The sequence below is a fragment of the Podarcis bocagei genome (genome assembly GCF_964188305.1).
Source record: "Podarcis bocagei genome assembly, chromosome: 10".
Lineage (NCBI taxonomy): Eukaryota > Metazoa > Chordata > Lepidosauria > Squamata > Lacertidae > Podarcis > Podarcis bocagei.
In genome coordinates, this window is record NC_138135.1 from 63402644 (window position 1) to 63428261 (window position 25618).

At 42.0% G+C, this 25618-nt stretch overlaps 1 protein-coding gene across 3 annotated transcripts in view; it reads left to right on the forward strand.

Annotated features, from left to right (window-relative positions):
* The window catches only part of PLXNB2 (plexin B2), a 339781-nt gene that overhangs the window by 161149 nt on the left and 153014 nt on the right, over positions 1 to 25618 (forward strand). For 2 of the 3 annotated variants that reach the window (XM_081211370.1, XM_081211371.1), the window contains exon 3: positions 12042 to 12111. The gene's annotated coding sequence lies outside the window, so the exon portion shown is untranslated. The remainder of the gene's footprint in view (positions 1 to 12041; positions 12112 to 25618) is intronic. The other variant, XM_081211372.1, reaches the window with a different exon arrangement.

Below are 25618 nucleotides of genomic sequence, written 5' to 3' on the forward strand. Positions count from 1 at the left end.
TAAGAAAAGAATTGTTGCCAGGGCAGGAAGTTTGTGTCTGCTTCATGGTAATACTGACAGCCTACCTAAGTGACAAGGACCTGAAATGAAGTGTTTTGTTACTACTTGCTAGAGTCACTTAGCTCAGTGGTACATAGACTTTAGTCTTGTGGGATCTACTTTTGATTTTTTTATTGCTAGACACCAGAGATGCAGGAAAAGGTGCAAAAGGCACATACTCTTAGCATTAAAGAAATTTCAGGCTGGGAACTTCTTGTTGCTTTTTAGTAACAAAACTGAGCAGAACTCAGTCTTTCCATACAAAATCTACTCTTGGTTATCTCCCCTCCACTAGTATAGTATAGTATTAGTATAACTTGGGGTTTTTTGTTTGTGTGTATGCGGGGGTGCCATTTTGTTTTTTGGTATTGTTAAAATTTGGAAGTCAGAAATTCTTGTCGACCTAACACTAGTCATCCAGAGATCTACCAGTAAGATGCCAATTTACAGTGGTACCACTGGTTACAGATGCTTCAGGTTACAGACGCTTCACGTTACAGACTCCGCTAACCCAGAAATAATACCTCGGGTTAAGAACTTTACTTCAGGATGAGAACAGAAATTGTGTGGCGGCAGTGGGAGGCCCCATTAGCTAAAGTGGTACCTCAGGTTAAGAACAGTTTCAGGTTAAGAACAGACCTCCAGAACGAATTAAGTTCTTAACCCGAGGTACCACTGTACTTTCTTCCCACCACAGAGTGTAACTTATAGACCCATTAATGTAGGCAAACTGCATGGATGTTTTGAAGTGAGTACCTTTTGCTGGTTCAAAGAGAAACAAGAGTTTTCACCCTGGGGTCTTGCAGCCAATTTCATTTTATTGCACATGTAGGTAGTAGGTGCCTTGGGCTTTTAAAGTGGCTGAAATTCTGAAGGGAGAGTAAAGAATTTAAGTCATGTAGTCTGAGGATACAACCTATAGCAGTTTTGATCCAGTAGAGTGCCTGGATGGGAATCCTACAAACGGTTTGATGGCTATATATGTGCTATATGGAGATATGTGTGATTAAATATCCTTGCCGAATTGTTGCTGGCTTCTATGGGGGAGCATTTCACACACTACAGAGCATCTTGACAATAACACACACACACACCACGGCAACAGAACCATCTTTCAAGCTTCCACTTTCAACAGTATCAGCCAGTGTGAGAGAGAAAAAATAACTTGTTAACATTCAGATTTGGATGGTGTAATTTTGCTAATTTGGCCCTGGATCTTCCTACAACCTCTCCCAGCATGCTTCAAATAGAATGACATTTGAAGTAAACCAATTTTTCCCATCTTCAAAAAATGCACAATACAAGACCACAGCTGTCTGCATCCTTTTAGCAAGCTGCCACTTCTCTCTGTTCCCCCATCAGCCACTTTCTCCCATCACTGAGGTGGTTCCTGATTTGTCTGTCACTGACTGTCGTTTTGCCCATTATTTGTACTTTATCGCCCTTTTCACTGCGTACTTCCCTCACCGTGTTCTTCCATATAAATCAAATTCTCCTCCTCCCCCCTGCCCCGTCAACAGACTCTGTCCTTAAATGTTCCTTCCTCACTACTTATTTCTCTCCTGCATTGTCTGAGGTAGAAAGATGGTGCAATAACACGCAGATGCTTTCCTTGATAATATATGGTTGCAATTGGGGAGCCTTTTAGAGGCATAAATCTTATGGTATCCTAATTACAGTGCTGAATAATACTATGCTAAATTACGCCGAATGAATAAAACCAAAAGCCAAATGCAGAAATTCGCAGTGTATGTTGAAAATTACGCTGCAGTCTACAATGCAAGTTTCACTATAATATAGATAAGCTTTGAGATGCGGAGGTAAAAAGGTACAATGGATGTTGTGGGGCTTTCAAGCATATGGGTCTGTTCTTGGATTTGGTACAGGAATTGAATTGGTGGTAAGAAGACTTTAAGTATGGACGTGCTGGTGTGCTCAACCTTGTGGAAGTCATCCTACAACTCCCAAATTACCAGATTATGGGAAAGCAGTAATAATACGTAGCACTGTTGTCACTAACTTGCAAACACACAATTCTCAAAAATTGATTTATAGCAGGGTTGGAGAACCTATTGAACTCTGAGGTCCGTGTTCCCTTGTTGTTGCCCAACTCCGAAAGGCTACATACCAGTACAGTGGTACCTTGGGTTAAGAACTTAATTCGTTCTGGAGGTCCGTTCTTAACCTGAAGCACCACTTTAGCTAATGGGGCCTCCTGCTGCCACCGTGCCGCTGGAGCACGATTTCTGTTCTCATCCTGAAGCAAAGTTCTTAACCCGAGGTAATATTTCTGGGTTAGCGGAGTCTGTAACCTGAAGTGTCTGTAACCCGAGGTACCACTGTACTGAATGAGCCAAGGCTGTCAATGGGCAAGGTCACACTCCCTCAATCAACCCCACTTCCTCACATACATACCCGAACCAGCGGATACGCTTGGCAAAAGCACTTTAGGTTCACCCCAGTTGGGATTTAAAACAGCATTCTAATTAGTCAGGAGCCTCAGTTTTATGGAGTGACTCTGATTCTGCGGCAGAAATGGAAAAATTGATGGACTTCTTTCACAATACGGAACTGACTCTTTATTCTTTTTGAAATAAAAAGCAATTAAAACAAAATATAAGATTTACAAGCAACAGAGTACCTAACTTAACAGAATCCAGTATCATATCCAGCATAAGCAACACTTACAATTCAGCCCATAAAGTCCCATTCTGAGTAAATGTACTTCCCAACTTGGCAAGTACAACTTGGGTCCAGCTTACTCAAAGGACTAGTGGCCATTGTATAAAACTGTAAGAAAATTTATTCATGGGGAAATTTTATTCATGGTTCTGCGCTCTACAGAAGATCACAGAGTATGGACCTGAAAATTGCATTTCCCACCATTGCCCTTCCACTCTGGAATGCCTTTCTCTTAGAAATATGTGAAGCATTGTCCATCGCTTGCTTCAGACATCTTCTAAAAACATATACTTTTTTCCAGGCTTTCCATGATCCATAAGATACGACCCTGCTATTATTGAATTTCTGTTTTTATCTCTTTTTATAAAACTGTTTTGGGTTTTCCTGAACAGACTCCCTCAGAAGGTTGTGGTCTCTCCTTCCTTTGAGGTTTTTAAGCAGAGGTTGGATGGTCATCTGTCATGGATGCTTTAGTTCAGATTCCTGCATTCCTTCAAACTCTTATGTTTCTATGATTTATAAATATAAAATATGTATAAATATAGTTCTAACACGGTGTGGCTATTCCTGGTTCCCTGAAGCAAGCACATTAATGCTGGTATCTTCTTGATCAACGCAAACAAGGTATTTGTAGCCACTGCAATTGTTTCTGTGTGCACAAGTTGTCTCCAGTAAAGATCCGAAGAGTAGCATTGTAATTTCCCAAAATTACCTCTCTCCTTTTTTTAAGTACATGTGTAAGATGTGTGTTCATGCACACCAGCATGAACCAGCAGATTTAGTAAATGTCAATGTATTCTAACTACCAACAAATAGCAGTACAGTATAAGAAAAAGAAACCAGAATTTGAAACTAAATGTTGACCTTCCTTTTTCTTGTGTTCACCTATGAAGGCTCTCTACCCAGTGGACTGATTGTAGGTTTAATACCGAGTGCTTATTATCTAGGTAGTATTATCTAGCTTTTAATTTTTCTTTGCTGCTAAAAGCAGTTCTAGAACAGCTTATGAGTGCAGCACAGTGCTCAGCATATTAAATACCTGACCTTTTTATGATGTGTAATTTTCTGTTTTGAAAGGGGTTTTTTTAAAAGAAAAAGAAAAAAGGAGAAGGAGTTATATAACATATAGCACATTTTTCACATTTTTCAACACCTTTTTAGCTTATGGGTGTTGCTTTGCAGCTAGTTTTGAACCTCTGTTGTGAGAACTGGTCCTCTTTCATGTCTAACAGCACCTACCATCCCAGGTGGGAAGCTACTCAAGGATGTTTTCAAAAGACAAAAGCTACTGTTCAAAAAAATAGGAAAACCCCACATATGCTAGGGCAATGTTCTTCATCCTCGTGTTATTGAACTAGAACTCTCATCATCCCCAGCCAGCTGGGTTGGAGCGATGGGAGTTGTAGTCCATCTGGGGACCTAAGGTTCAAGAACACTGTTGTTGTTTAGTCGTTTAATCGTGTCCGACTCTTCGTGACCCCATGGACCAGTGCACGCCAGGCACTTCTGACTTCCACTGCCTCCCACAGTTTAGTCAAACTCATGCTGGTAGCTTCGAGAACGCTATCCAACCATCTCGTCCTCCGTCGTCCCCTTCTCCTTGTGCCCTCCATCTTTCCCAACATCAGGGTCTTTTCCAGGGAGTCTTCTCTTCTCATGAGGTGGCCAAAGTATTGGAGCCTCAGCTTCAGGATCTGTCCTTCCAGTGAGCACTTAGGGCTGATTTCCTTCAGAATGGATACGTTTTATCTTCTTGCAGTCCATGGGACTATCAAGAGTCTCCTCCAGCACCATAATTCAAAAGCATCCATTCTTCGGCGATCAGCCTTCTTTATGGTCCAGCTCTCACTTCCATACATCACTACTGGGAAAACCATTGCTTTTACTATACGGACCTTTGTCGGCAAGGTGATGTCTCTACTTTTTAAGATGCTGTCAAGAACACTACTCTAGAACAAAGCCAAGTGCTTGGCCATATGTAGGACTCACGTGGAAGTGGTTTGCCTATGAAAACCACCCCTAAATGAATCAATCTCAAACCTTTATTAGTATGTAGACAAAATTCTGAAAGGTTCAGTACAATTAAATCACACAGCAAAATCTTCATCTAACGGTTAAAATGCTACTGCATAAAATTCATTGTGCGTTGCAGAAACCTGGCTACTATCTCCATTGGGAGGAGCGGGTGGCACTGTGGTCTAAACCACTGAGCTTCCTGGGCTTGACAGTCAGAAGGTCGGCAGTTCGAATCCCCGTGGTGAAGTGAGATCCCTTTGCTCTGTCCCAGCTCCTGCCAACCTAGCAGTTCGAAAGGACTCCAGTGCAAGTAGATAGATAGGTACCACTGTGGTGGGAAGGTAAACGGTGTTTCCCTGTTCTCTGGTTTCCATCACGCTGTCCCGTTGTGCTAGAAGCGGTTTAGTCATGCTGGCCACATGACCCAGAAAAGCTGTCTGTGAACAAACTCCGGCTCCCTCAGCCTTAAAGCGAGATGAGAGCCGCAACTCCATAGTCGCCTTTGACTGGACTTAACCGTCCAGGGGTCCATTTTTACTATCTCCATTCTATCCCCATCCCAGGTAAACATTAGGAAGGTTGCCTTACAGTCAGATGAATGTAAGGTAAAGGTAAAGGTACCCCTGACCGTTAGGTCCAGTCGCGAATGACTCTGGGGTTGCAGTGCACATCTCGCTCTATAAGCCAAGGGTGCTGACGTTTGTCCACAGACAGCTTCCAGGTCATGTGGCCAGCATGACTAAGCCACTTCTGGTGAACCTGAGCAGCGCACGGAAACACCGTTTACCTTCCCGCCGGAGCGGTACCTATTTATCTACCTGCACTTTTTGGCGTGCTTTTGAACTGCTAGGTTGACAGGAGCTGGGACCAAACAACGGGAGCTCACCCCGCCGTGGGGATTTGAACCACTGATCTTCTGATCGGCAAGCCCTAGGCTCTGTGGTATGGACCACAGCACCACCTGCATCCACCCCTAAATCAAAAGTGGCACTGGACAAGAGGAGTTAGTGTTATTGTTTCATGCAACATTGCTTGAACAAAGGCCTTGACTAGAGCCAGGGCCTTTTTGGGCGTGGCCCTGGCATGGTGGAATGCTCTCCCACAAGAGACCAGGGCCCTGTAGGATTTGACATCTTTCCGCAGGGCCTGTAAGACAGAGCTGTTCCTCCAGGCCTTTGGGCAGGATGCAGTTTGACGTACTTGCCTTTGTATAAAACAAGCCCAAAGGAGGCCCCCAACCCGCTCCCAGGTCCTTGTATGATCAGTGGAAACAGTTGGCCCTGGCAAGTATTAACCACTCTCAGTTCCAACCTGATAATTGCCACCTGCCCAGATTTTAACTTGTCTGAATTAATTTTAAGATGTATTTTAATTAACTGATGTCTGTTTTTATGCATATTGTGTTGTTTTTATGATGTTAGCCACTCTGAGCCCAGCCTCAGCCAGGAAGGGCAGAATACAAATAAAAAAATTATTTTTATTATTATTATTACATTACAGAAATAGTCACATGCCATTTCTAAGGCTCTCTGCGATAAAAATGCTTTGGGAGGTTGACACAGGCCATTTAAAATGCTTCATAAAATAGTATCTTCCAGCTATACTAAGTATTTTAGAAATCACATATTGTTCAGCTTCCATTGGCGCCTGAGCATATCTGGAACTGCAAGGTTCCAGTTTTGCATGGGATCCTTTTTTTTCAAATCCCAGCTCCTGCAGATTGATTATCTGAGCTGGGCTGGGTTGGGGATTTTGAGCTAATACCATGTTTGCGATAACCCCTTCACCTACAGGGAGATGGAGATGAATGTAATAGAGCAAATACTGGTGTATTTTTGAGGGAGAAAAGCTCTCAAACACACGACCCATAATACGAAAATAATGATGATAGCACAATTTCAGTATACGTTCTGCCCCGGAGGTAGTAGTTAATGGCTGTACTTTAGATATATAGTAACAACTGGAAAATATGGTGTAAAAAAAGAAAAGATGTGATTAAGTCTGAACACAGCCCTCTAACAAACACATACACAAACCCGAGAGAGAATGGTTCCTGCTGAGTTCTGCGATGTCTTTCCTGCCTGCATCAAGTATTTGTATCGGTTGATGTAAACACTTAAAGTAAACTTTCCCACATTTTGATATTAATAGGCAGAAACAGTTCCTTGTGATCTTCCACCAAGTTGTTTGGCAGCAGTGGCTTTCCATGTTCATCTTGGTCTTGTTCATCTCTTATTTTTTTTATTCTTCATTTTTGAAGTCTGCAAAAAATTACAGCAGGGGATGGGGCAACGGGGCAAAAGAACAACAGAGAGTTGCTTTCTTTTCCACCTGGAAAGCTGGATGTTTGGTTTCCTCTTGGTTCAGGTTAATCATTTGTATTCCTGCCAATATTATATTCCTAACACAGTATTTGGTCATGGAAGGTGGGAGTTGTTGTCCAGTAACATATAGTGGTACCTTGGGTTGCATACGCTTCAGGTTACAGACACTTCAGGTTACAGACTCCACTAACCCAGAAATAGTACCTCGGGTTAAGAACTTTGCTTCAGGATGAGAACAGAAATCGTGCTCCGATGGCGTGGCAGCAGCTGGAGGCCCCATTAGCTAAAGTGGTGCTTCAGGTTAAGGACAGCTTCAAGATAAGAACAGACCTCTGGAGTGAATTAAGTTCTTAACCCAAGGTATCGCTGTATTTGGTCATGGAAGGTGGGAGTTGTTGTCCAGTAATATACAGGGATCCAAAGTTGGAGAAAGATGCCATAGAGGTACTGTTGTCTTTCCTGTGTCAAGCAAAATTATCTGAGAATCTTATTGAGTCATGTAAAACACATGCACATACTCCTGCAAAATGCAAGTCCAATCCCATACCCTATAACATTTCTCTGATGAAAATAGGGATGTACTATTCAATAATAATAATAATATTAGTACAGTGGTACCTCTGGTTGCGAATGGGATCCGTTCCAGAGGCCCCTTCGCAATGTGAAAAGCCCACAACCTGAAGCGCCGTATCTGCACAGGTCCGTGGTGCGATTTGGCGCTTGTGCGCATGCACAAAGCTAAATTTAGTGCTACTGTGCATGCGCGAGCGGTGAAACCTGGAAGTAACCCTTTACGGTACTTCCGGGTTGCCGGGGGATGCAACCTGAAAAAACGTAACATGAAGCAAACGTCACATTAGTATTATGAGTATTTTATTTTATTTATACCCCACCCATCTTACTGTGTTGCCTCATCCACTCTAGGCATCTTCCAACATATATAAAAACATAATAAAACATTAAACACTAAAAAAAATCTTCCATGTACAGGGCTGCCTTCAGATGTCTTATAAAGGTTGTATAGTTACTTATCTCCTTGGCTTAACTCCATACCCTCTAATATTTATCCAATGAAAATAGGGACATCCTAAAGAAAAGTGGGAGATTGCAGGATCAAATCAGAAACCAGATCGACTTCTGTAAATCTGGGACTGTCCCTGGAAAATAGGGACACTTGGAAGGTTTGCAAGTGCCTTTATGTCAAAACCTCTTGTGTGGAGTACGTTATGGGAAGAAGTTCGTTTTTTCACAAGAGGGCAAGAATATTCTTGCAAGCTCCACCATATGCACTGTGAAACCACCTTAGGCTGCTTCTCAATCAACTCTGTGTTTACACCTTGTTTCCTTAGGATTTGTCAACAACCGTAGGCATACCATATTGTTTGTTTGTTTTTAAATGACCAAATTGGCAATGAAAACCTTTAGACTGCATGATTCTCTTGTGTTTTCTTTTGTGTTCATATTCACAGCTTGCAATTTAATTTTATTTACTACTAGTTTCTCTTTGGGCACTTCACAGTTTTTAAATAAATAACGAACTAGCGAACTGGAGTTAATAGCATGTTCTTTACATGACTTTTCCCAAATTGAAAGCAGACTGGACGTAGTCATCTGAGACTGTGAACTATAGTAATAATAATAATAATGTAAACCTCACTGGAAGTCACAGGAGCAACAGATTACAAAAAAGGCAATAAAGGGTTTTGCTTTTACCTTTAGAATTACCCAGTAGGTTGGGAATTATTCTGATAGAATGCTATGACTTCCAGGCTATCATTGCTGTGCAGGCAGGTATGTAGTCATAAGAGGATAAAGGGCTCTTAGCTATGCCTTATCGAAGTTTTTGTCACTCACCTTCTCCCCACCCCCTCTAATAAGCAGCAGACGGTCACTGTATTTTGATAAGGTCTTTCTTATTTCCCCTGTGTTAGGTCGTAGACCTTTTGTCCAACTACAGAGAATCATTAAAGATACTATTCATATTATTATTATTATTATTATTATTATTATTATTATTATTATTATTATTGCTGTTACTGTTATGATTCCACGCCACTGTGTTTATTCAGTTTTGCTCCGAGTGATTGAGGGTCAGTTAACTCTTTATAGGGCAGTTTTTGGCTGCATGTACATTTTCAGAGTATGCCCACTGAAATCAATCTACAAGTTCGCTGACGTTAAGGGATCTGTTGCAAGTGTGACTAACACAGGGTAACACCAATGGGTGTGGAATACAGATGCCCGTGTCTCTCTTCACATTTGACTTTTACATAAATACAGTGGTACCTCGGGTTAAGAACTTACCGTAATTCGTTCTGGAGGTCCGTTCTTAACCTGAAACTGTTCTTAATCTGAGGTACCACTTTAGCTAATGGGGCCTCCTGCTGCCGTCGCGCCGCAGGAGCACGATTTCTGTTCTCATCCTGAAGCAAAGTTCTTAACCCGAGGTACTATTTCTGAGTTAGCGGAGTCTGTAACCTGAAGTGTCTGTAACCTGAGGTACCACTGTATAAATGCATAGATACATCGTTTTGCTTGCATGCCACTTCTCCATAGTTAAAACATTGCTCGTAACCATTACAAATACACCAAAAATCATGAATAATAAATGAAATACATCAACATATATACAACCAAACAATTTCCACATAAAACAGAGAATCTAAAAATAAAGATACAAAAATAATAATGTCCATAGCGGCAACAACCCCTCCCCCCAAAAAACACCCCCTAAACAATACCCCAACCTAAGATGTGCATTTTAATGATTGGAGCATTACTGCTTTATGTTTGCTTTCTTTAATTTATGGGTGGCGGGAGAGAAATCTTAACCAAAAAAAAAAAGGAGACACTGCAGAAGTTGCAAAAGTGCAAGTTATAAAACTAATTTCCCTTCTACCTGTATATGACCACAAAATGCACCTGAGCAGTAAACGAACATAGAACTTTTTTTTCCTGCTATTGCTGAAAGACCCATTCTTTCTATGTTACGTCGTTTCGCATAGGTCTATCTAGAGCAGTGTTTCTCAACCTTGGGTCCCCAGATGTTGTTGGACAACAACTCCCATCATCCCTGAGCTCTGGCCTTGCTAGCTAGGGGTGATGGGAGTTGTAGTTCAACAACATCTGGGGACCCACGGTTGAGAAAGGCTGATCTAAAGGCAGCAAAGCAGAACTGTTGCTTGAAAGTATGAATTGACTGCAGCAAGTTGACTCCGCTTCAACAGGTTCTAGATACTTGATCCTTCCAAAACGCCCTTGTGCTCTAGAAAATATTACTTGATACCTCCATGCCACTTTGTTTGATTTTTGTTTTTTCAAATAACCTGTGTGTGGGGGGGGGAGTTAAGTTTGGAAATCAAATAATACAGGCTAGTCCTGTGGAAATGCCTTTTGGAGAATCCATATGCTACTTGATTTTCTCGGTGCCAGAATAAAATGCTGTTGGCACTGTTGTGTGGAGTGGCAGTAGTTCTCCAAAGGGAGAAGAAAAAGAAGGTCCAAGTCATTAGTCGAAAGTAAGCCTTCCAGTTACCCAAGTCCTGAGAATTGCTGGACTGCTTGGGTATTTAAATAGTCGTGATTGCTGTGCCATCTGTGTTCTTAATTCTTTGCCCTCAAGGAATCTGTAGTGAAAAGAATATGACAGGAGAGTGATAAACTGTCTTGGAGATGCATATGTCAGAGTTAGGTTAGCACACTTGACGGAAGCCCAGGTTTTATGCTAAGGTAACCTTCCAGCTTGCATTGAGTTGTTCTGTGCCCCAAGATTCTTGCTACACTTGGAATGCCAAAAGGGAATTCTGTACAAGCCCTGCTGTGAATGTTTCCTGTACAAGCACTTCATTAGCTGGCAGCAAAACAAAACAAAACAAAAACACACACACAAAATGAGCATCCAATATCTTCCTGGTTGCTTGGTATAAAACACTGAAAAAACTCTTGTGACTCATATTAAAAAAGAATCTTGTAGCAGAGGTTTAAAACAGAGCACAGATAGGAGAAGGAGGCCCACTGAAATCAATGGAAGGTTACTTTAGCATAAAACCTGGGCTTGGCCTTCATTTTAGTAGGTCATTTCCGAGTCTGCTTTATTTGGATATTGAAAAGTATTCTCCAGCTTGATTTGAGAGCACCTAAATCTGTGCAGTGGTCTAACCACAGAGCCTAAGACTTGCTGATCAGAAGGTCAGCAGTTCGAATCCCCGCAACGGGGTGAGCTCCTGTTGCTCGGTCCCAGCACCTGCCAACCTAGCAGTTCAAAAGCACGTCAAAGTGCAAGTAGATAAATAGGTACCACTCCGGCGGGAAGGTAAATGGCGTTTCTGTGCTCTTCTCTGGTTCGCGAGAAGTGGCTTAGTCATGCTGGCCACATGACCTGGAAAAACAGTCTGCGGACAAACGTCGGCTCCCTCTGCTCTGGTTCGCGAGAAGCAGCTTAGTCATGCTGGCCACATGACCCGAAAAAACTGTCTGTGGACAAACGTTGGCTCTCTCGGCTAGTAAAGCAAGATGAGCGCCGCAACCCCAGAGTTGTCTGCGACTGGACTTAACTGTCAGGGGTCATTTACCTTTACTTTAAATCTGTGCAAAAGGTCATGTGATATAAATGTGATTTAAATTTTGACAACTATTTAACCTTTCTCCAGAAGGAAGTGCTTCGTTTAGGTTTGAGTTCTTAACTGGGCAAGCTGAGAAAGAAAATCTCAAGTAACAATGAAATGAGTTACACTGCTGCTGGTCCATGCAAGGCAGCTGACCTGAGTGGCAGCACTGGTTCAAGGCCTTGCTCATAAGATCTTTTTACCAGAACGGTTGGAGTCTGAAACAGCTTCTGACCCTGACAAATAGTTATTCATTGGGATCTTTAATGTGAAAAATGTTTTCTGTTCTGAAAAATGGAATTGGCAAGGGCTGGGAAAAAGAAAGAAGTGCTTATAACAGTGCACTAAAAAAATTGTTCCTTTTCCCCTTTTTTAGGTAAAAAAAAATAAAAGAAGAAGCTACCTGTGGAAAATTAAGTGAAGTGAAAGAAGAAGCAGAGAAGAACGTAAGTACTTCTCCCTGTTGAAAAGCTTGATAGTATGTCAGACCTGCCAAGGATTATTAATTCTTTTAAAAACAGAAAACACTGGGTTCAGAATGATAGACATTTTAAAGATAAGTTATGTAAAGTGTAGCATGTTTAACTGTGCATATGTGGACTGCAGATTATAAAAATATTAATTTCCTTTGCACAGTTGTTTGGAAGACAATTAAAGAGGCATCTTTGTGATTTTACAAATAGCCTAGGAACAAGCCCAGTTTAATTATCTAAAAACATTATTAGACTGATTACCACGTTTTCTTTTGCTTTATGACTTTTATTGCTGGCTGTGGGAGTATAGGGGCATGTAGCAGTGTTTTTATCTGCACTAAGTAAGAAGAATGCATGCATTTGGAGCATAAAGATTAGAGATGTTCAAAACATGGAACTTAATAGTGGGAGTTGATGGGATGTTTGTCAACAGCTGTATGGATGACGTTAGCTAGTGTTTAATACCAGCACAAAACTCTAGCCTTCTGTCAGTGGCAGAGAAACGAACACAAAAAAACTAAGGAATATTTTTGTTGCAATCTGGTATGTTTTTATCTCATATGTATGCAGGCAAAGCATAGCATAGCAGGCATCTGCAAATGTACTGTGCACAGTTATGAAAAGTATGATTTTTCACATTGCTGGAATAGCACGCTTCCACCATTAACTTTCTAGCTGAAGACAAACAAATTGGGTATCTTGATCGCTGGCTTTCCAGTTCAGAGCAGTTTAAAGAAACATCTGAACAGAACTTGAAGCAAAATACTACCTATAAGGTTCTGTATTTGGAGGAATTTCTTGGGTTTTTGTTTTTGTTTTTTTTGCTATGTGATTTTTATAAATGTAATTAAAATTTAATTCAGAAGAAGAAAGGAAAGTTGTTTTCCCCTTATTTTATGGGCCCTCAGTGTGCACTTACATGGCTTGATGTAAGACAGGGACGTGCGTTCTCTGTGGTTTAAAACAACAACAACCCAGAAATGTTTGAATACTGTGTTAAAATAAGCTGCATTCTGAGGCCTGAATAAATTATGCAGGCTAAGTGAGTATGCTATATATGCTTAATGTGAATATTTCTGCTTCTGCTTGTTAGACTAAGGGCAAAGAGCTATGAAGTCGTTGCCACCCAACCACTAAAAATCCCCAGTTCCTTCCTTCCTGTGGCTGCCACGATTTATCCAGTTACTGCTCACATTTTTACACAATCTAAACTAGCAAACTTCCATACCCCAGCCCTTGAATGCCGTGTGGAATGGATCATACTTTGTCAGAGTCTGTCCCTATCTCCTATCCTGTACGGCTTAGGTACGTTACCTTGCCATAGCACAAATTGCATTTTGCTGGTTTGCTTCTCTAGTGCAGCCTTCATTTTCTGCTGTTGTTCTTCAAATTACCTTCCATTTACAATGATATCATCAAGTCCACCAGGCAAGAGCGGATCCTTTAGGTCTGCCAGCACCACCTCTATCAACTTTTGAAATGTCCCAGAACATTATTGTTGTGGGTTGGTCTTCAGGAGATACCTCTTCTTGCCAGTAGCTGCTTGCCAGATCCAAGGTAGAGAACCAATAGGCATTAGCAAGCAGATCTAAAATATATTCAGTCCCTGGGAAGAGGATGGGCATCTTTCGCAAGGGTATTGTTCAACCACAGATAGTCGAGACCACAGGTACTCTGTTTGACACGAGCCATCACAGACCTGCTCCCAGATAGTAGTCCTTTCCCATCCTCTCTCAGAAAGCAACTCTCCTCTTTTACAGGTCACAACAGGGATCCCAATACTCCATGGTCCATTGCAATGTGTTATACTATCAGTCACGATGTCCATGTAGCTTTGTTTTGATTCTTATTCATTTATCATTACTCCCTGCTGTCTGCTGTTCAGTTCCCGTTTTCTGTCATCCCACCCCCTTCAAAACAACAACAACAACCGTTCAGTCCTCTGCTTATGCATGTCTTTTGTTAATTTAATTATGCAAACTCACAGCTTTAAGTACAGGAGAAGTTGTCTTTGTACTGAGAACTATACTGAGAACATACCTTCAACTAGAGGGCCACAGCTCACTTGCAGATCGTGTTTATTGAATGTTATTGGCATGGCTGTCTTAACAGTATAGCTGATCAGCTTATTCATGATGCTCCCAGCACACTTTAAATATTGGATATCTGCATAGGGTTTTCTGCTATGATAACTCCGCAAGCTTTCTACAAGCCGCAAGGCACCTGTTCAATATTTGTGCACGTGGCACAATGGGAGACAGATTTGTTTGAGGGCACAATCCAACTGATAACCATGTTGCTTGCATCCATTTCTCTCCACACACACACACACACACACACACACACACACCGGTATTGCTTCCATACCTCCCAGTAACAGAAAACCACGGGAAAATTCTGCTTAGTGATTAGTAACATCAGATGTTAGGGGAAGGGGAAAGGGACTGAATTGGCCTCTATATATACCATGGGAAGATGAACAGTTTCTCTCTCTCTTTTTTTTTTTTTTACTTTATTTCCGTATGGTTACTTATCATCATTACATCTTCAAACATTTTTCAGCCACCATGAGGTCATGTCACATATATGCAAAGCTGGCTTTCTCTGGAGTTCATGGTGCATGAAAGTGACTTGCTACCATATGTCGCCCACCCAATTCTGAAGCACGTTGAGATCAGCATACAGGCTTGTGAAATGTTGTGTAACGATTCCATTATTGTAGGCATTTGTGTAGAAAAGCATTCCCAGTTGCTTCTATTGCTGTTGTCTGCAGAGATAGAACCACAGACACAGAATCATAGAAGGTACCACAAGGGTCATTTAGTCCAACCCCTTGCAGTGCAGGAATCTTTCCTTCAGCCAAAGAAATTGCATATCATCAGATCATATATGTAGATATGTAGAGTAATGGAACATTAGCTTGTAGGTGCTGCTTGCAGACATCTTGCGAATCGGAAGGATTCAATGAAGTTAACATTGCATAAATTTGTCAGTGGTGTGTTCTTCTGAGACATGGGAAAGGAAGAATCTCTGAGCACACAGATTTTGATCCCATTTCAAGCAAAATTATGCATGAGTGGCTGAATTTTTAATCGTATTTGACATACTGCTGCACTGTGTGTGTTTTATGTAACAATGAAAATGGTTTTGAACCATAACACCTTGTTTGAACTTGTAATTTGTTTCTGACATATTCACACAAATGGAATGTTTAAAGGAAGAGAATTGGATGGATTGATCTTTAATTTGAGACTAGTTTGAAGATTACCATGTTGAAAAAATGGGTTTGTTATATATATTCTTCAGGTTTGACCCAGAAAAGAATTTTTAAACCTCACTTCTGTAATTCTCATTTTACACGTAGGAAACTGATTCAGCCATTATTCCAACCCGTTGTTTAGCATTATGCAGCCAAATAGACACAAGCGTCAGTCTTTGCAGCAGGGGAAAAAATAATCTAATCAGAAGCTGCATAGTTTCAGTGCAACTTTTGGCCTGTTTCTTGGGCCTGCTTGTAACACTGGTGAATTCCATAAATTCTACATGTAACATCTGAGCAGTTGGTCAAAATAAGAAATAGTAACAGTGGCAATTTCCAGGAGAATTCAAATAGTGCTCTGTACTGTTCATTAGATAAGGATGCTCCACACATGCTCTGCATTCTCTGAACAGCTAACTATTTGCAAAACTGATGTTTCTGCTTCTATTATCCAACTCTCATGACAGACAAAAATAGTTTTCAGCAGTGCATCCATTGTAATAGAGTACTTGAAGGAAGCTTTTTAAACACACGCACACACATGGGATCTTGTTGACTGAGAAGGACAAACTATAGGTTGCATGTGGGAGAGTGTGAGCATGAACAGGTAGTGGTTAATCATTCAGAGAGTTTCCCAAATATATCTAGCACCATATTATTTCCACTCAGAAGTGATAAACAGCTGCCACCATGTGTTCGAATTACTTTGAAATATTCAAAATCGGTAATATGGGGGCCGTGCAATCTATTCAGTCCTATCTCTCATTCACAGGGAAATAATTCCAGGAAGGTGAGAAATAGCACACATATAAAATATTTGGAGGCAAGAAGAGTGAAATGTGATAACAGTCAGACTGCATTCCAGTTTGAGTCCAGAGAAATGTATGTGTGTGTATTTTTATTTTTATTTTATTTTTAAATGACATTTAAATGTACTGTAGAACTCCATCCTTTCATTTCGGGTTTTTTTGTGCAAAACAATTGTGGCAATTCCCCCTGCCCCAAACTCTCCAACAAAATTCCCCCAGACATTTCCTTGAAATAAGTGTTTTGCCCCCTCTATGGGCTTCATGAACTGGTGGGAAAGCTTTACGCTGCCTACCCTAAGGTTCATGTGATGGTTTGTATACCTTACTATACACTCTGATCAAATAACCAAAGAGGTTGTTCCACTGACTCTGATATTATTTCCACTAATTTAGTGGAAATAAAACCATGGTTAACTTCACTTGCGGGGGGAGGTTTTAAAAACGAACAAATGCTTGTACTATATCTGCAGTGTTTGTGTGCAGGATTACATGCACATTTTTTAACCTTAGAAGATAATCCAGAGCTATGTGCGGTCTGGTGCACAGAGTTGGGCCCCTGCAGATACTACGCTGTTACTTCAGTGAGGAAGCAATTTCTGCCTATGCAGCCCATTGCGTGCATTCAGCTCCTGCCTGCAGGGAAGTGAGGCTGCTCATGTGTGCTCCAGCACTTGCAAATAAAAGGTTTTAGAACGGACCTTTTCAGCTAGCCTTCTTATAGCATTGTAGAACTGACAGCAACTTAAAAAGCAGAGACATCACCTTGCCGACAAAGGTCCGTATAGTTAAAGCTATGGTTTTCCCAGTAGTGATGTATGGAAGTGAGAGCTGGACCATAAAGAAGGCTGATCACCGAATAATTGATGCTTTTGAATTATGGTGCTGGAGGAGACTCCTGAGAGTCCCATGGACGCAAGAAGTTCAAACCTATCCATTCTGAAGGAAATCAGCCCTGAGTGCTCACTGGAAGGACAGATCCTGAAGCTGAGGCTCCAATACTTTGGCCACCTCATGAGAAGAGAAGACTCCCTGGATGTGATGGCCTGGGACTCAGGCTCGGACTCGGAGCCAGAGGAGTCTCAGTCCGCACCAGATCCTTTGCCTCAGGCAGCAGCTGAACCTAGTCTGGGGCCTGATTCTGTTGCAGGGGCCTGAGCCTGCCCTGGCTCCAGATGCAGGGATTACCTCGTTGCCTCCAGCTGGGCAATCACTTACAGCTGCTCCACTACCAGTTGGGTCAGGAGAGGCTGAGGTGGCCCCTGGGTCTAGTAACCCACCAGCGTCTCCCGAGATGCAGAGACTGAGGTCTGAGAGGAGGAGAGACCTGAGTACTTGCAGGAGGAGTGCTCGCCTTTGGGCAAGACAGAGAGGTGAGTCACTGGGGGATCAGGACTGGCCGTTACCCCGACTGAGATAAAAGGCTGCTGGACCCCGCCCCAGGTTGCAGGAGCAACGTTGCTGTTTGCCAGAACCTGCCTGTGATCCTCTGCCTGACCTTGCCTGGTTTTCTGCCTTGTGTCCTGCCTTGGCCCTGTCAGACTGACTCCTCACGGAACCCTTGGATTTGGGACCGGACCTGGACCGTTGCTCGGGTTACCCCCGGGCCCAGCACACTGGAAAAGACCCTGATGTTGGGAAAGATGGAGGGCACAAGGAGAAGGGGACGACAGAGGACGAGATGGTTGGACAGTGTTCTCGAAGCTACCAGCATGAGTTTGACCAAACTGCGGGAGGCAGTGGAAGACAGGAGTGCCTGGCGTGCTCTGGTCCACGGGGTCACGAAGAGTCAGACATGACTAAACAATAACAACAAGTACTGAATACCTTATGATGATGAGCCTTGTTCTGCACTCAGCCACAGGAACTATACCGCTTCAGGTGTCAAAATGAAGCTGTTTGCTCAGAATCACGAGACAAGCCATAAAGGATCACAGCTAGAAACCTTGGAAGGCATTTTCTCTCTCCCTGTTCAGATATGAGTTTAAGATGTGTGGGCAGAAAATGACTTCTGGTTGGCTCCACAAAAAGAGATTTCCACAACTATAGGCAGGTTTGGGGAAGACCTTCCTTTGAAGGTTTTTAGGCAACAATATACAGAAAGGTGCATGAAGGCAGGAGACAAAACCAGAGGCACTGACAGGTAAACTTATCTGCCTCTCACTGCTGGCAGGAGTTGCCAATTCTGGCTGCTACGCTTCCAGTTTCTTAGCTCAGTTCAGTCTCACCGTCAGCTCAATCAGGCTGGGTGTAGGTGACTTGTTTCTTTTGCTGCACCGCTTTTGGTAAATTTAATGAGTTGTGATATTTATTAGGCAATTGGACGTGTTGAATATGCAGTTTCCTCAAATGGCCTGTAGTAACACATTAAATGTGTGTCTCTAAAAGTACTCTGATGCCTTGTAAACAGGAATTGTAGCTTGTTTGCTTTCCAGCGTAAAATTGTAGCATTGGTTTCTCCTCCAGACCCCACCCCTTCTTTGGACTGTGCTCACTGCTGCATATTCTCCCCCCCCCTTTTTTTTTTTTTTTTGCTTTTTGTTTGCAATGAAGGTGGGAAGCAAAACCACAGCAAAAACAGGTATGTCAGCTAAGAGGACTTGCCACATAAGCAAGAAAAAACCTGGGACACAAAGGCATGTCAACTTAATTGACCAGTACACTGGCTGACATTGTTGTCTAGATTTCAGATTTAGAGGTTTTTTGAAACTTTAATAACTAGCATTTTTTTAAAAAAAAAATAGATTTCAGATTTAGAGGAATTAAATGCTGTTTGTCTCTGGCCCAACTTGGAATGGATCTGTTCCAGCTGGTAACAAAGCCACGAGACAGAAGGCCTTGTGAACTCGTCCTTAATTAACTAGGGCATTTTCTTTCAATCCTACAGGTGATTAAGAAACTGCCTTACACCAGTAACACTACTTATCTCTCTAGTGTATTCTGATTGGCAGTCGCTCCGCAGAGCATATTACAGTAAGCCCTCAATTTATAGTCAAAACACATCACGGGTTCAAAGGCAGGTGGGAAAGTCTTTTTTCCCAGACGCCCGCCTCTTTTTAAATATTTTAACTTTTAATTTTGCCAAGCACATAAGGCTAAATGTGTGCAAGTTATATGCACATAAGTTGTGGGTTCACTGTATTGTTTAGTGGTATTGTATTGGCAGAATCTGTAGACACAAGCTCTGAAGCAGCGTGGTGTAGTGGTTAAGAGCGATAGACTCGCAATCTGGGCAACCGGGTTCGTGTCTCTGCTCCTCCACATGCAGCTGCTGGGTGACCTTGGGCCAGTCACACTTCTTTGAAGTCTCCCAGCCCCACTCACCTCACAGAGTGTTTGTTGTGGGGGAGGAAGGGAAAGGAGAATGTTAGCCGCTTTGAGACTCCTTCGGGTAGTGATAAAGCAGGATATCAAATCCAAACTCTTCTTCTTCTTTATCTTTTGCATAAATGTTTTATTGAAACTTTTCATCATATAATACAATGAAAAACAAATTAATCTGAAGAAATTAATCTTTTTTAAAAAAAAAGGAAACAAATCAAAGAGAAAGAAGGGGAAGGAAATACAAAGCCCACTTTCAAAGGTGGATCTTAACCCCTGTCTCACACAAAAGGGGATGCACCCCTCCAGCCCTCATCTGGGAAATTCCCTTTCTTCTCCCATCCTTTTAACCTGGGAGATTTTCCCTGCCCTGCCTCTCACACAGGGTCTTTCACCAACCAACCATTACCTTCCTGTGTGTATCTTCATTAACCCAGAGCAGAGGACATCAAAAAAACAAATCATAAGCAAAAAGCAAAGTCGATAATGGAAGAAAGAAAAATAAAATAAAGCAGCATATAAAAATACGCTATATTTCTGGCCAGGCAAATGTCCCACTTGAATAATTAAGTGGGAGTAAATACAATTTTAAAAATTCAGATTCTGTGAAAGAGAGCAGCTGGCCAATTACAAGTTATAGGAAAGGCAGAAAGTGGTTATCTTGGCTTTTTAATGACCCGTGTAAGTAATCCTCACCATTTTAAGCTTGTTTAGAATGCCACTTTCAAGACATCTCATGATCACATGCACTGTGCAAGTTACTTATTATTTACTATCCATGGGAAAACTGAATGCACAGAATTTGAATGCACAGAATCCCTTAACACACCTTTTGAATGAAATCTGCCCCGCCCCATTCTTCAAAACAGTTGTATTTTCAACATGAACTGTGTTTTGTATCTCCCTACATCTACTTGCCTCTAGTCTTAAACTTGGAACTTCCTAAATGTGTGCTTTCCAAAGAATTGCTTAGCATGTTAAAATTTCAAGGCCCAGTTTTGAAGTAACATGGTCATGGATATTACTTGGCAGTGAAAATGCGAACTCCAGAAAGAATCCTAGGCTAGGCCTAATTTAAACATGAAGGTAGTCAAGTGGCGACCACTCGTTTGTTGTTATATTTCACATGCTCGGTTTCCAGTTTCAGTTGAGTTTCTAGAACCACAGCATCAGTAGGCCAACCTACTGTTCATCTTTCCTATTCATGCATAAGGACCAGAAGCTTAATGTAAACAGAAAGCCAGCCATGAAAAATATAGCACATGGACATTCTTCAGTGCAACTCGATTAACATTGTGAATTAGGCCTCATGTTGTGTTGGAAGCCTGAGTTATTGAGAGTTCTTTTGCCCTCATTTCAATGGTTGTGTAATTAGACTATTGGCAGCTAACTTACTCTTCAACTAGATAGGGCTGTGTTGTTGATTTCATTTCGGTGGGATCCATAAGGTGCATGATGATGCAAACCACTTGTCATTAAGGTGGCTGGAGGTGATGTCGAAATAATACAGACAAAATTAAAATAATTAGGCTTGCTACAAAATATTTTCGATATATACAGTAGTACCTCTGGTTGCAAACGGAATCCGTTCTGGAGGCCCGTTTGCAGCACGAAAAGCCCGCAACCTGAAGTGCTGTATCTGCGCAGGTGCCCGGCGCAATTTGGCGCGTGTGCGCATGCGTGAAGCGTGATTTAGTGCTTCTGCACATGCGCGAGCGGCGAAATCCGCAAATAACCCTTTCCGGTACTTCCGGGTCACCGCAGGACGTAACCTGAAAGAACGTAACATGAAGCAAACATAACATGAGGTATGGCTGTACTTCTGTTGTTGCTTGGGATTCAAACTTTTATGAATGAAATAAAAGTAGGCATTGCATATGTGGGTGATCAGTCTGTGTTGCTGAATGTTATCTCTCAAATTTATAGACATGGTCTATTGTATTGTCTGACTGTTTACATCCACTTTGCCTTGTTCACTTGCTGTTGTTGCCATTGGATCCCATTTGTGTAGCACCCTCTGGCCTGGTTCTCACATCACATAAAATTATAGTTAAAAACAAACGGTGGTTTTATGTGAACAAGCAGCTAGCTGTTGCACGCTGCTGAAAATTCTTCAGTCGCCTCCTCACCTGCTGCACCACCAGGAATCAAGCCCAAGTATGGCTTGCCATGATGTCTCAACCCAGACTTGTAGTTTGTTTCCTCCAAACAAACAAGTAAGTTAGCACCGTATTTTTCAGTGTATAAGACGCCCCCATGTATAAGACGCCGCCTATTTTGGGGAACTAAATTTGAAGAAAATGAGGGGAGATGGCCCAAAGTTGTTGAGCTTTTTAAAGGGGGAATTGCACATGTGCCATCACCCCAGCAGGGCCATTGCTAGGTATTGGCTAAGTGGGCAGCCGCTCCCCCCACGCCACTGCGGGCAGGAAACTCCCTAGAGCTCGGGCCGCCAACCAGCTGGCTGGTGGCGCACAGCTTCCTCCCCACGCTGCTGCGGGAAACACTCCCTAGAGTGTGCATCTCCCGCAGCAGCATGGAGAGGAGTTGCGCGCCTGCCAGTCAACTGGCTGGTGGCACACAGCTTCCTCCCCATGCCACTATCCGTGTATAGGACGACCCCAGTTTTTTGACATGATTTTTGAGTAAAAAACCCCCATCTAATACAAAAAAAATATAGCAACTGCTTGTGGTTGGCTTGGAGAGATACAAAGCTTAGACCTGAGTTTGAAGGTGACTCTGGTTTGTTTCCTGGTTGTTTCCAAGGGAAAGAGAGGAGTGGGAACGTTTTGAGCAGCATGCACCCCACTCATTGACATTAAACCATAGTTTTTCAATTTGATTTTCATTGACATTAAACCATAGTTTTTCAATTTGATTTTCTGTCATGTGCAAACTGTACCCCTGTATCTGCGGATGGTGGGCTGTTCTTGGTCAGTAATCCTCACCATTTTAAGCTTGTTTAGAATTGCCACTTTCAAGACATGTCATGATCACACGAGAGCCAGTGTGGTGTAGTGGTTAATAGCCGTAGTCTCGTAATCTGGTGAACCAGGTTCGCTTCCCCGCTCCTCCACATGCAGCTGCTGGGTGACCTTGGGCCAGTCACACTTCTGTGAAGTCTCTCAGCCCCACTCACCTCACAGAGTGTTTGTTGTGGGGGAGGAAGGGAAAGGAGAATGTTAGCCGCTTTGAGACTCCTTCAGGTAGTGATCAAGTCCAAACTCCTCCTCCTCCTCTTCTTCATATGCACTGTTCATGTTATTTGTTATTTACTGCCATGGGAATTATAAGAACTCTTTATCAAAACTACATGGTTATGCTTTGTGCAGTTTAGGAGAGGGGTGTCTCATATATGATATTTGAATGCACAGAATATGTAACACATCTTTTGAATGCAATCTGCCAGCCCCCCTCTTCAAAAACAATTGGATTTTCAACAAAAAAAAATTTCTATCCAAGACCATATCCAGAATTTGTTGCTATTATTAAATCTTGGCAACACCCCAGCTCTTTATCCCCCCCCCAGTCCATGTGAGAATTGTGATTCAGAAGTGAGCACATGTCTCCTATGTGTACTTAGGATGTTTCTCAGAGTTTTCTTTTCAGAAGTTGGCTCCACAGAAGCTCTGCTCTTTAAACTCTTAAGTTAAAGCAGCCTGGGGATTCATCATGAGACCTTTTAGAAGGGGGTTATGTTGCCAATGTACACTTGCACTAAGACAGGCTCAGATGTATTCGGCTTTTCTCTGGATGACCACCAAGATAAACAGGATGTGTTCAGCTTGCTAGTGCACAAGGAGCAAAGAGTGCTTTTTCAAATGCAAATGTTTTAGTATTGCACCTTTGCCCTGTTTGCATGCTCGATGAAATTTAACTCTGGAGTAATTTGGCATCCTGTGAGAATTTCAATAAGGGATAGCGAGATGGCAAAGCTTTGTTGATCTTGCTTTCCCCCCGGCACTCCCCCAAACATGCTAAAATAATGGATGTTGTAAAATGGGTTTTCCAGACCCGGAAATGCAGAATCGTATAGTGTTCTCCTTTTGTGCAGTCTAGTTGCTTTAAACAATCACTCAAGTCAGAAAATTCTCTGGCAGAAATCCCCACAAACATGCTGAAGTTGGTTTATGTGTGTAACAACAGCAGCTAGGACTCTGTATGCGCAGAAATGGAAGGAAGAAGTAGTTCCAACAAAAGAATGGATAAGTAAGATAATGGACTATGCAGAACTGGCAAAATTAACAGCAGAAAAATAAGAATTGTAAGAAATACAGTGGTACCTCTGGTTAAGAACTTAATTCTTTCCAGAGGTCTGTTCTTAACCTGAAGCTGTTCTTAACCTGAGGTACTACTTTAGCTAAAGGGGCCTCCTGCTGCCGCTGTGCCGCCGCCATGTGATTTCTGTTCTCATCCTGAGGTAAAGTTCTTAACCTGAGGTACTACTTCTGGGTTAGCGGAGTCTGTAACCTGAAGCTTTTGTAACCCGAAGCATTTGTAACCCGAGGTATCACTGTATTACAGTATGATGAACTCGCAAGCGAGATTTGAGCTATGAGCAACAGATGTAATTAGATTACAATATTGTTGTTATGATTTGATACCTAGACGATAGCATAAGGGAAGAAACAACTCCATGGAAAAAAGGGGGTGGGAAGTAATAAAAAAAGAGAAAAGAATGAAATTGTGTTTTGATTTTATATGTTAAAAATGTTAAAACTTAATAAAATATAATTTTTAAAAAAGAAATAAAATTTTATGGGATTACCTCTTTAAAAGTAAATTTATTAAATATATTTCATCCTTTACTTATCAGCACTTTGGGTTATCTGTTGGCCCCTTCAGTATTCAGCTTATGAACCACCACCATAGGAATGGTGACTTCATAACAGTGTTTTTCCACAGCATTAGGGATTGGGCCAGACTGCCTTGAAGTCCCATTTTTTCTGGCTGCGATATGGGCCATTAGCCTTTCCTTTTTCTCTTCTAGTACTGCTGTTTAATCTGTTGTTTGATGTGAACAGGTGTGGACCCAAAAGATTGTAATTATAGATCAGAACAGATTATAGTAACATGACGAGTTTGTTTTGAGTATGCCATCTTCATTTGCTTCTGCTTGCTATTGAATATGAAACAGTGCCTGGAGCTTAAAACTGTCACTTCTACGCTGTTCGTATGAGCACATTTTTAAAAAGACGCGTCTTGTTTTTTATTTGATGAACATTTCAAAAATTAGTGTATGTATGTTAAAACCAAATGACTTAACACAAATCAGTGTCCCGTTTAATGTTCTTTATTCCTGAGTTTCATAGAAATATTATTAATAAAACACACACCAGGAGTTGCTTTCAGGACAAACTATAGTCTGTAACAATGCCTCACGGTTCTGTTTGCTTGCCTTCTCCACCAGAGCTGCTTTATCAGTGCAGACTGAAAAGGGCAGGATAGCAAAAATCTGTGTTTTGGTAACCTGCAGCCTTCTATGGAAGAGCCCCACGAATAAGTGAAAACCATGTAAGCGGAGAGCACCCTTTAAATGGCTGCTCTGGGGCTGGCTGGGCGATAGGTGGAAAAGCAGCGGCACCACCACGCACCAGGACAAACATATTTCTCATTGTACGCAATGCTATGTTCCCTAAAAATACACAAAAGCCCACCCCTTGCAGCAAGGTCCTAAAAAGTATACTTAGGGTTCCAGCACTCATTAGTTTATTGCATTTCTTTTAATAACGTCTCCCCCCCCCCCAAGCTTACTTGCATTTCAGCGCCCCTGCATAAAATGAAGACTTTCCAACCGGGCCAACACACAGGTGTATTGGGCAGTTGGCACGATCCATCGTTGTTGGCAACAGCTGGTTTTTCTTTGTTACACTATTGCGTTGTGTTTCTGAAGAAGATTGTGGATTAGGGCTGTTGCTAGAACTGAAATCCTCAGGTTGCACCTAAAATGAAGTGACTGAGCCTTGTTCAATTGGTGTTCCTGCCTTGCCTTACCCTGAAAAAATGAATATATCGGCATGAGGTGCAGATTGGTCTAAAATGCAAACTGCTTCAGTGCAGGTATCATTAAAATGTATTTCTGCGAGTAAATCCT